Source organism: Oryctolagus cuniculus, chromosome 13, assembly GCF_051225735.1.
Source record: "Oryctolagus cuniculus isolate XC-2025 breed Fujian yellow rabbit chromosome 13, ASM5122573v1, whole genome shotgun sequence".
NCBI lineage: Eukaryota > Metazoa > Chordata > Mammalia > Lagomorpha > Leporidae > Oryctolagus > Oryctolagus cuniculus.
The window spans coordinates 1499838-1511334 of NC_142879.1; the positions used below are offsets into that span (position 1 = coordinate 1499838).

At 64.5% G+C, this 11497-nt stretch overlaps 1 long non-coding RNA gene across 1 annotated transcript; it reads right to left on the minus strand.

Annotated features, from left to right (window-relative positions):
• Window positions 1-788: 788 nt before the first annotated feature.
• LOC127489688 (uncharacterized) lies at window positions 789-4106 on the minus strand. The gene is made up of 3 exons (XR_007917611.3): window positions 3968-4106; window positions 3818-3862; window positions 789-1220 (listed from the first exon to the last, which is right to left on the minus strand). It is a non-coding gene; the product is annotated as an uncharacterized LOC127489688 (long non-coding RNA).
• Window positions 4107-11497: the final 7391 nt, after the last annotated feature.

Sequence of the window (11497 nt, forward strand, 5' to 3'; positions counted from 1 at the left end):
CCCCCTGCTCGCTGTTAGGGCTCAGCCCCTGCTTCCTACCGGAAGGAACACACACATTCACACTGCAATTCTCCCAAGAGCCTAAGAAACCGGGGCGTGCGCTCCGCAGGCCGTGCCGGGCGGCGGGTGAGGGAGGGCCGGGGACATGCGTGTGAGCATCCGCACACCTTGCAGGGTCCAGCTGCCCACAGGCCTCGGCCCTGACCCCGCCTCCTCTGCACCTGACCGTGTCTCCTGGGCCTTCGTGTGTCCATCGTGGCCCTCAGCCCCGGTCCACCCACCCCTCCACGCCCTCCGTCAGCGAGGCTGCCCGCCTGACTGCATCTCCTGGGCCGCCCAGCCCCGCCCTGCCTGCCCGCAGTGGGCGCCTTGTCCATGGTCCTCACGGCTCGAGCAGTGAGGTTCTCATCACGCCCGATCCCGGCCCTTCAGGGCCTCCGTGTGGTTCTGAGGACGCCACAGCCGCCGCCCGGCTCGCTCAGCCAGGCTCTCTCCCCTGGCCCTGCCGGGCTGCTCCTACCCATCTCCCACCCCCTCGGGGGGCCCTGCCTGGAGCCAGCACCTCACCGTGCCCTGGGTGAGCCCCGTGCTCTGCGAGGCTCAGTCTGCCCGGCGCCCCCGCGCTGGGCGATGGAGTCTTTACTTGGTGCCCCTGGGGGAGGCTCTCCAGCCCCTGCACGACCCCCTTCCTCCCTCTGGTCCGCCCCATTCTGCCCACGCCTCCCGGCTCCCGCTTGACCCACCCCGGTGTGAGTCTCCTGTGGCAATGGCAGAGACCCCAGGGCCTGTGCCAGGAAGGGGTCTTTTATTATCGATGCCGGCACAAGGCCCAGGTGGGCTTTTGTCCAGAACAAGGCGCGTATTTCCTTATGTGTCTCCCCTGTGCGAGTGGGCGCTCTGAGGACACAGGGCGGCTACGGGACTGATACAACACTGCTGCTGCTGCTGCTCCCACGCGCCTGCTGAGCTGTGTCTGGCCGGGGTTAACGCTGTCCCGAGTGCTAACGAGCATACAGAACACCACAGGCAGCAGGTGGCAACTGCAGTTCTCTTCTGACCGGGGAAGCCTCTTCCACACTTCACTCGTGTCAGCGAGAGATTCATTAGAGGCCTCTGCCGTGGCACAGCGGGTGAAGCCGCCACCTGCAGGGCCGGGATCCCATATGGGCGATGGTTTGGGTCCCAGCTGCTCCACTTGCGATCCAGCTCCCTGCCACGTCCTAGGAAGGCAGCAGAAGATGGCCCAGGCTTGAGCCCCTGCACCCCGGGGGAGACCCAGAAGACACTCCTGGCTCCTGGCTTCTGCCTGGCCCAGCCCCGGCCATTGTGGCCATTTGGGGAATGAACCTGCACATGGAAGACCTTTCTCTCTCTCTCTCTCTCTGCCTGTTCCTCTTGCTCTGTGACTCTGCCTTCAAATAAATAAATAAATCTTAAAAAAAAGAAACAAGAAATAAGTTTGATTAAAAGACAAAGGTGGCCGGCGCCGCGGCTCACTAGGCTAATCCTCCGCCTTGCAGCGCCGGCACACCGGGTTCTAGTCCCGGTCGGGGCACCAGATTCTGTCCCGGTCGCCCCCCTTCCAGGCCAGCTCTCTGCTGTGGCCAGGGAGTCCAGTGGAGGATGGCCCAAGTGCTTGGGCCCTGCAACCCATGGGAGACCAAGATAAGCACCTGACTCCTGCCTTCAGATCAGCGCGGTATGCCGGCTGCAGCGCGCTGGCCACGGCGGCCATTGGAGGGTGAACCAATGGCAAAAGGAAGACCTTTCTCTCTGTCTCTCTCTCTCACTATCCACTCTACCTGTCAAAAAAAAAAAAAAAAAAAAAAAAAAAAAAAAAAAAAAAAAAGACAAAGGCCTCTGCCCACAGTAGCTCACCGCAGTGCACCCTGGCTGCCCACGCCGGGGGTGGGGTGTCGGCAGGCCGTAGCCGGGTCCCTGCTCAGGGCCCCGCCGGGGGAGCTGGGCGCCTGTGGAATCTCGCCTGGGAAGCATCTGCCTGCCGGCTCGGTGGTGTGGCTGACGGAGCTCTCGGCCTTGGGGCTCTGGGCCCAGGGTTCTGCTTCCTCACGGCTGGAGCGGAGGTGGAACCTTGGCGGCCTCACCCTTGGCCTTGGCTCAGGACTCACCTGATTAGGCCAGGCCCACCCTGGACCCGCTCCCTTTTGGTGAACTTGATGTCAGCTGCCTCGGGACGGGAGTGGCTTCTGCAGTGTCCCCACCTGGTCTGGGTCGCTCCGCTTGAGGGTCCCCACGGGGCAGAGCTCACAGGGCCACCTCCTCACCTCCCTGTCGTGGCCCCTGCCCCTGCTCCCAGGGAAGTCTGCCCCTCCCCCTCCGTGTGCTCCTCCGCCTGTCTCCCCCAGGATGTGGGCTCCAGGAGCACGGAGCACAGGTGCCACCGCGGGTGTCCCTGGTCGCACCATCTGCTCTTAGAACGTGCGCCACGCAGCAGTGCCGTTCCGGTCCTATCCGTGACCTAGCTTGATGTCCCAGCGCTCCACGCTCGGGGCCAGGGTGGCTTTCGTCTCTGCCCCCTTCAAGCACACGGCGTCTGCCCCACCCCTGCCAGACCTGCAGCCCCATGGGTAGCTGGGTGCCACCCAGACTGCAGTGCTGGGGCAGGGCTTTCTCGGGGCTGTGGGTGCTGGAGATGACGCAGCGCTGTGTGGGCTGACCCCAGGAGAGAAGGAGGCTGGCCCGGGGCCTTTGCGACGTAGCCCAGAGCGCAGCAGGCCGAAGCCGCCCCTTGTCCTGTCCTGAGAGGACAGAAAGCCCCCTGCACACCCGGCAGGGCGCTCCAGGGTCTCCCGCCCCAGCAGGCGAGCTGGCCACCGGTGGCTTCCCGGCACACTCACGGCATGTGGGCTTCTCCCTCTGGAGTCCCTGGATCTGACTTGCAGGTAAGCGGACGCTGGGATCGAGACAGCAGCAGCGCCCACAGGCGGCATCCGAGCACGCCTGCCCCGCTCCCAGGAGCGACAGGAGCAGAGTCAGGGTTGGCTCCCCAGTGTGAAAGCTCAAATGTCGGAGGAAGACAGCTTTTGGCGGCAGAGCGTGGCGCAGCCCGCGTCCCGGGGCCACAGGCGCGGCGTGAGCCGGAGTCTTGTGGGCGCCACGGGCTGACGTGATCCGGCTCTGTGGACAGCTGCTCTCCTCCCATGGTTCCCGGCTCAGCCTCCCGCCCGAGACCCACGGCCTCCGCCACGCCCGCCCACGACCCCTGCTGTCCGAGGCAGCAGTTCCGCCTCCCACCTCAACCCTGGCTCGGGTCTGGGGGCGCCATCGGGACACCCTGGCCCCCGAGGAGCGCAGGCCTGCTCTGTGGGGTGGCTGTGTCCTCAGCAGGGGGCAGGACTAGACCCTGTCTGCACGAGGATGGGGTCCACCTGCACCCCATTCTGTGAGCACTCGGCGGAAGCATCAAACCCACCCCAGCTGCGTTTCCACTGATGGCCAAGAGAGGGTGAGGCAGTAGGCAGGCCTTGCATTTCACAATTATTGGATTTTTATAAAGATTCATGTATGTATTTCCTTAAAAGGCAGAGTTACAGAGAGAGAGCGAGAGAGAGCGAGCGAGCGAGCACTTTCTCCACTGGCTCACCCCCTAGTGGCTGCACCAGCTGGGGCTGGGCCGGCGAAGCCAGGAGCCTGGAGCTCCATCCGGGTCTCCCACGCGGGTGCGGGGCCCAAGCTCTCGGGCATCCCCCGCTGCTTTCCCAGGCGTTAGCAGGCAGCTGGAGCAGAAGTGGAGCAGCCGGACCCGAGCCGGCGCCGTACGGGATGCTGGGATGCTGGTGTCGCAGACTGGACTTACCCGAGTGCCGCAGCGCTGGCCCCGGATTGCTGCATTGTAGTTCAGCTGAACGAGCAATAGTTCACACGGGTCACAAGTTAGTAAATCTGGGAAGTTTTCCTCCGTCAGCCCGACCCCTCCCACCCCTAGAAGCCACCCCTAGTCGCTCACTGGGCGTCTTCTGGAGCAGAGGGCTTCAGAGGCAGCCGGGCCCTGCCCCCCAACAGCCGCTCCGCGCCCTCGGGGTCCCCACTCAGCAGCGCTCGTGCGCGGGGCGGTTTTCCCTGCGAGCAGCCGGGCTGCCTCCTGTTGTGTGTTGTCATGGCAACGCGGCAGTGCGTGTTTCCAGGCACCCACGGTTCCACACGGCAGGACAAATGCGTGGGCGTGGACCAGCTGGGCCAGAGGGTTCGCAGCCCACTCCTGCAGCTGGATCACCAGCCCCAGTGTCACGAGGAATTATTTTTATCAAGAGGGGAAGTTTCTAAAAGACGGATCCCGGGAGAACCCTAAGCGGGCGCAACAGCCCTGAGACTGTGGCTACAAATGGTGGATGCCTACAGCGAGGAAACCTGGCGAGCTGCCAGCAGCCCTGGGACCGACTGCCCCACAGCCTCAGGTCGAGGGGCTCAGTCACCGGCCCCCAGGACTGAACCCGGGCCCGACTGACCCCAGCCCTGAGAAGCCTGCGGGGAGAGCGAAGCGGCCGCCTCCCAAGCAGGTCACTAACTGAACCCCAAAGAGTGTCAGGAGGTTCGTGCAAACTGGAGTCAAGACAGAAGTTTATTTTGGGGTGAAGCAGTTTTAAAACGCGTGTGCAACTTGCACGCAACATGCACTTCTGTGAGCTCTTTGGGCTCCCTCGTATGCGTCCTCACCGCCACCTGTACCCGAATTCACTGCCCGGGCCCTCCTTTTTATTTTTTATTTGAGAGGCAGAGTTACAGAGAGAGAGAGAGAGAGAGAGAGGTCTTCCATCCGCTGGTTCACTCCGTAGATGGCTGCAATGGCCGGAGCTGCGCCGATCCGAAGCCAGGAGCCTGGAGCTTCTTCCAGGTTCCCCACATTGGTGCAGGGGCCCAAGGACCTGGGCCATCTTCTACTGCTTTCCCAGGTTGTAGCAGAGAGCTGGATCGGAAGTGGAGCTGCTGGGACTTGAACCGGCATCCATATGGGATGCCGGCACTGTAGGCGGGAGCTTTACCCGCTACGCCACAGCGTCGGCCCCATGTGCTTAGCTTTTAGTATCAGCTGCTTTCTGCTCAGTTCTAGGCGATGATTAACAAAGTGGTTCTTGGTTAATTAAAGAGAATGGTCCCTTGCTTCTTTTAGATTCATTTATTTATTTGAGAGCAGAGTTACAGGGAGAGGGAGAGGGAGAGGGAGAGGGAGAGGGAGAGGGAGAGGGAGAGGGAGAGGGAGAGGGAGAGGGAGAGGGAGAGGGAGAGGGAGAGGGAGAGGGAGAGGGAGAGGGAGAGGGAGAGGGAGAGGGAGAGGGAGAGGGAGAGGGAGAGGGAGAGGGAGAGGGAGAGGGAGAGGGAGAGGGAGAGGGAGAGGGAGAGGGAGAGGGAGAGGGAGAGGGAGAGGGAGAGGGAGAGGGAGAGGGAGAGGGAGAGGGAGAGGGAGAGGGAGAGGGAGAGGGAGAGGGAGAGGGAGAGGGAGAGGGAGAGGGAGAGGGAGAGGGAGAGGGAGAGGGAGAGGGAGAGGGAGAGGGAGAGGGAGAGGGAGAGGGAGAGGGAGAGGGAGAGGGAGAGGGAGAGGGAGAGGGAGAGGGAGAGGGAGAGGGAGAGGGAGAGGGAGAGGGAGAGGGAGAGGGAGAGGGAGAGGGAGAGGGAGAGGGAGAGGGAGAGGGAGAGGGAGAGGGAGAGGGAGAGGGAGAGGGAGAGGGAGAGGGAGGTCTTCCACCTGCTGGTTAACTCCTCAGACGGCCACAGTGGCTGAGCTGGGCTGATCGGAAGCCAGGAGCCAGGCGCTCCGTCCGGGCTCCCACGTGGGTGGCACGACTCGGCGACCTGGACTGCCGCCTCCTGCCTTCCAGGCGCATCCGCAGGAAGTTGGGTTGAGAGCACAGATTCGGCAGAGCTAACGCAGCCTCTCATGTGTGGGGTGTGGCGTCCCAAGCGGCTGCTTTGCCCCTCGGCCCTGCCTCAGCAGGGTTTTCTGTGCTGTCACTGTGAGTGACACGGCAGCACCTGCCCGCCCGGTCACCTCCCGTGGTTGTCGCCCCGCGGGGTTCTGCCCCTCAGCCGATTGCGCCACGCCTCTGCCTGCCCAGCACCCAGCCGGGGAGGTGGAAGCAGAGGCTGATCAGCTTCATCTGCTGCCCATGAACTTGGGGAACACACCTGCTACCTCGGGCCCACGGATCCCCCAGTCAGCCCTCGGCCAGGCCAGGTCCAGACCCTGGAGCAGAAGGCAATCCCCCTTCTGGGAGTCCCCGGCTCCGGAGTGTGGGTGAGGGGCCGGGGGGCTGGGGTCCCCGGTTCCGGAGTGTGGGTGAGGGGCCGGCCCGGGAGACTTGCTCATGCTTCCTCTTTTTGGGACACACAGCAGGCATCACGGGTGCTGTGTGACACCCGGCCCCGCGCCCCGTCCTCCTGGGTGTCCCCTGAGTCACACTCAGGGCTGGGGAAGTGAAAGGGCTGTGAGCGCGTCTCACTGTCGCGTGGGTCTCTTCCCCATTTGGCCCTGGAGCAAACCCCCTGGCCGAGGGGGAGCAGAATCGGGAGCCCCGTGTCCACGAGACGCCCGCGATGAAAACCGCAGAGGGCTGGGGTTGGACCTAACTGTCCTGCTCTTTTCTTTTTTCTTTCTGTTTTTCAAAAATTTGTTTATGGAGCTGGTGCCATGGCGTAGCAGGGAAAGCTGCCACCTACAGTGCCGGCATCACATAAGATCGCCAGTTGGAGTCCTGGCTGCTCCACTTCCAATCCACTCCCTGCTAACGGCCTGGGAAAAGCAGTGGGAGATGGCCCAGGTGTTTGGGCCGCTGCACCCACGTGGGAGACCTGGAAGAAGCTCCTGGCTCCCGGCTTCGGGTCAGCCCAGCGCTGGACATTGCAGCGATTTGGGGAGTGAACCAGCGGATGGAAGACCTCTCCCTCTCTCTGCCTTTCAAATAAGATAAATAAATCGTTTTTTTTTTTTCTTGACAGGCAGAGTGGACAGTGAGAGAGACAGAGAGAAAGGTCTTCCTTTTGCCGTTGGTTCACCCTCCAATGGCCGCCGCGGCCGGCGCATCGCGCTGATCCGAAGCCAGGAGCCAGGTACTTATCCTGGTCTCCCATGGGGTGCAGGGCCCAAGCACTTGGGCCATCCTCCACTGCACTCCCTGGCCACAGCAGAGAGCTGGCCTGGAAGAGGGGCAACCGGGACAGAATCCGGCACCCTGACCGGGACTAGAACCTGGTGTGCTGGCGCCGCAAGGCGGAGGATTAGCCTATTGAGCCACGGTGCCGGCCCAATAAATTGTTTTTAAAAGTTTTAAAAAAAGATTTATTTTCTTATTTGATAGAGTTACAGAGAGAGAGAGTGAGAGAGAGAAAGAGAGAGAGGTCTTCCACCCGCTGGTTCGCACCCTGGATGGCCACATGGCCAGGTCTGGGCCAGGCTGAAGCCAGAAGCTTCCTCCATGTCTCCCCCATGGGTGCAGGGGCCCAAGCACCTGGGCCATCTTCCGCTGCTTTCCCCAGGCCGTTAGCAGGGAGTGGATTGGAAGTGGAGCAGCTGGGGTTGAACCTGCGCCCATGTGCGTTGCCGGCACTGCACGCGGGTGGTGGTTTACCGCTGGGCCACAGCGCCGGCCCTGTGCTCATCTTTGTAACTGTCCGCTCAGGACGCACAGGTGATTCCTCGACTTGGAAAATGCGGTTTTGTGGTAAGCACGGCGCTGCTGGAAGCCAAAGGGTGCATTGCAGAGAATGGTGCGTTTGTGCCCACGCGCACCTCCCACTGACACAGGTGTGGGAGAGGCCTTTGCCTTCCCCCACCGTGTACAGCTCGCTTCTTCTGGGGGCACAAGACGTAACCACACCGAGTGCCAGGGCCCTGCAACAGATGAGGTCAACCCACTGGAGGCCTCTGTGGGGGACAGGGTGGCCTCCCGGGTGCAGCTCCCGAGCGCCTCCGTTGTCTCTGCCTCTGTGTCCCCTGGGGCGTGGCTGGAGGAGGCCAGTGCTGTGTCCAGGGCCTGAGGACTGCAGCTGAGGGGCCCATCGTTTGCCGACTCAGTCCTGGGGCTCCGTGACTGTGCTGTGGGACGGACGCAGTCTCCTGCCTGAGTGTGTGTGTTTAATGTGCTTATTTCAAAGAGAGAGAGAGAGAGTGATCTTCTATCGCTGATTCACTCCCCAAATGCATGCAACGGGTGGTGCTGGGCCAGGCCAAAGCAGGAGCCTGGAGCTCCATCTGGGTCTCCCGTGTGGTTGGCAGGGGCCCAGGCACTCGAGCCGTCACCTGCTGCCTCCCCGGGTTGCAGCAGCCGGGAGCTTGCATGGGAAGCAGACCCGGGACATAACCACGCGCTCCTATGTGGGCTGTGGGTGTCTGCGCCTTGACCGCCGTGCCAGCACCCGCCCAGCCTCTGCTTCTTCAGTCACAAGAGGAGGCGGGGAGCCCCCGCCACACCTGTCCCCGGGGAGCGGAGCATCCGTGGGCTCGCGCTCCACCTCTTGCACCCCGCGGCCAGAAGCTCCGTGTCCTGCAGGGTGGCGCTCGGGCCGGGGGGCGGGATGTGCAGGTGAAGTGGGGTTCCTGGGGCTCCAGCGCCTGCCCCCCCATCTCTGAGGGTGTAGTTTGACAGTGGGCTTGCGTTAGCTCCGGGGTCAGAAAGGCTGGCGCTTTGGGCTCCGTGGACCCCACCTCCGGGTGTCCACGCCCCTGTGGGAGCCCGTGACTCAGTACTGCTTCCGAGGGCTGCGAGACGGGCGGCGCCCGAGACCCGCGCTGTCTCCCTGGCAAAGGTGTGGCCGGGCGCGGCCCCTGTGCACCTGACCCTGCTCGGGGGCCCTCCTTGATCTGGGGCGCCTGGCAAAGCGCCGTGAGCACACACACCCACACCGTGAGCTCTCAGCCTCCTGCCTTGGGGGATCGTTTCTGGTAGTGGGGTGGCCTCAGGGCCTCTGGGACGGGGCAGAAGTCCCGGGGTGGTGGCTGCTGCTGAGGGAGGAGGCAGCGGACCGCTTGCACGGCGCTCTGCGGTGCTTGGGGTCTGCAGGCCTCCCGCTACCCGCACCCCGCTGTGGCGCCTCTCAGTGCCGGCGCCCTGTGTCAGCTCCCACTGGAATGTCCAGGCTTGCTCCGGTGGAAGTCGGCCACCGTGTCGAGGCCACACGTGCCGCCCAGTGGCAGGGCTGCTTGCTGGCTGGGCGGGGGTCTGCACCCTCAGCAGTGGCTCTTGCTGACATCTGAGCTCTGAGCTGCTGGCCGTGCTGCCACGGCGTCCCCAACCAAGCCACGGGGGGAGGGGCGATTCTTGTGAGTTAAGTGCTCGGTTCTGGAGTGCCTCGCTCCGAGCTGCGGGGCACGAGCACAGGCCTGGCCCTTCCGTCTGAGGGTTTTTCTCTCCAGGCACGTGCTGGGGACTGGACGCGGCCGCCCCGTCCACTCACTGCACAGCGTCCCCGTGTAGGCGTGGCACGGACAGCCGGCTCCTCGCGGGGAAAAGGCGCAGCCACTGAGGGGGTGGGGTGGGGTGGAAGGGACCCGGTTTACGCCAGGGCCCCTGCGGAGTGAATGGAGTGAGGAGACCCACGAATGGGAGGGGAGGAGACAGCGCGTGCAGGGCCGGGGCCACGGGCACACGGAGGGAGCCAGGGAGCCACGGTGCCATGGCGCCACGGCGCGGGGACTGAGTGCGCAGGGGCTGGGAGAGGCGCCGTGCTAAGGCTTTGGGTTTTCTTCTAAGGGCCCCAGGAGGTAGAGACACATAATCGTGATTTACAAGTTTTTGAAGTAAAAACATCTCAGCGTGGAGAATGGACGGGCGGGTGTGTTAGGAACCAGGTGTTATCTGAGCGTGGAATGAGTCCATTTTTCACAACCGCACGTACCCGAGGCTCTGGTCCCAGGCTGAGGGTGGCCTTCCCGCCGGCACAGCCCTGCGGCAGGACGAAGCATCTCGCGGGTCCTCCGGGGCGCTCCCCAGCTCTCTGTGAGGCCACCAGGGCCCGAGCGCAGAGGGGACCCGCAGTCGCCTCGCGAAGGCTCCAGATAGTGCAGCTGCGGGATACTCAACACACACAGTTTCCCTCTTCAGGGAAGGGCGAACCCCTGGATTCAGACGGGGCCGCGAGGCACAGCAGCAGCCCCGCCACGGCGCGCCTGGATTCAGACGGGGCCGCGAGGCACAGCAGCAGCCCCGCCACGGCGCGCCTTTCACTGCCGTCCCCTCTCTCCCCGGAGGTCGGCCAAAGGGGCCTGGGCGGACCCTGCCCCGGGACCCACGGCTTCCAGCGGCCCTGCCCGTCACAGCAGGTGGAGCCCAGCTCACGCACGGCCCCGCAGCCCTGCGCTTGTTCTCACTTCAGCGGCTCGGCACCGTGAGTCCGTGCTGGGAGCTTCTCCAGGGAGAATTTAGCCAGACACAGCTGGCGGACAGGCTGCTGGGCGCAGACAGGGTCAGAGACCCTGCCCCTGCAGGCACACAGCTGTCAGAGGGGGGGCCCACACCCTGGGGAGACCCCGCCCCCTGCAGGCACACAGCTGTCAGAGGGAGGGGCCCACACCCAGGGAGACCCCGCCCCTGCAGGCACGCAGCTGTCAGAGGGAGGGGCCCACAGGCTGGGGAGGAGACCCCGCCCCTGTAGGCACACAGCTGTCAGAGGGAGGGGCCCACAGGCTGGGGAGACCCCGCCCCTGCAGGCACAGCTGTCAGAGGGAAGGGCCCACAGGCTGGGGAGGAAACCCTGCCCCTGCAGGCACAGCTGTCAGAGGGAGGGGCTCACAGGCTGGGGAGGAGACCCCACCCCTGCAGGCACACAGCTGTCAGAGGGAGGGGCCCACACCCAGGGAGACCCCGCCCCTGCAGGCACACAGCTGTCAGAGGGAGGGACCAACAGGCTGGGGAGGAGACCCTGCCCCTGCAGGCACAGCTGTCAGAGGGAGGGGCCCACAGGCTGGGGAGACCCCGCCCCTGCAGGCACACAGCTGTCAGAGGGGGGGCCCACACCCTGGGGAGACCCCGCCCCCTGCAGGCACACAGCTGTCAGAGGGAGGGGCCCACACCCAGGGAGACCCCGCCCCTGCAGGCACACAGCTGTCAGAGGGAGGGGCCCACAGGCTGGGGAGGAGACCCCGCCCCTGCAGGCACACAGCTGTCAGAGGGAGGGGCCCACAGGCTGGGGAGACCCCGCCCCTGCAGGCACAGCTGTCAGAGGGAGGGGCCCACAGGCTGGGGAGGAAACCCCGCCCCTGCAGGCACAGCTGTCAGAGGGAGGGGCTCACAGGCTGGGGAGGAGACCCCACCCCTGCAGGCACACAGCTGTCAGAGGGAGGGGCCCACACCCTGGGGAGACCCCGCTCCTGCAGGCACACAGCTGTCAGAGGGAGGGGCCCACAGGCTGGGGAGACCCCGCCCCTGCAGGCACAGCTGTCAGAGGGAGGGGCTCACAGGCTGGGGAGGAGACCCCACCCCTGCAGTCACACAGCTGCCAGAGGGAGGGGCCCACAGGCTGGGGAGACCCCGCCCCTGCAGGCACACAG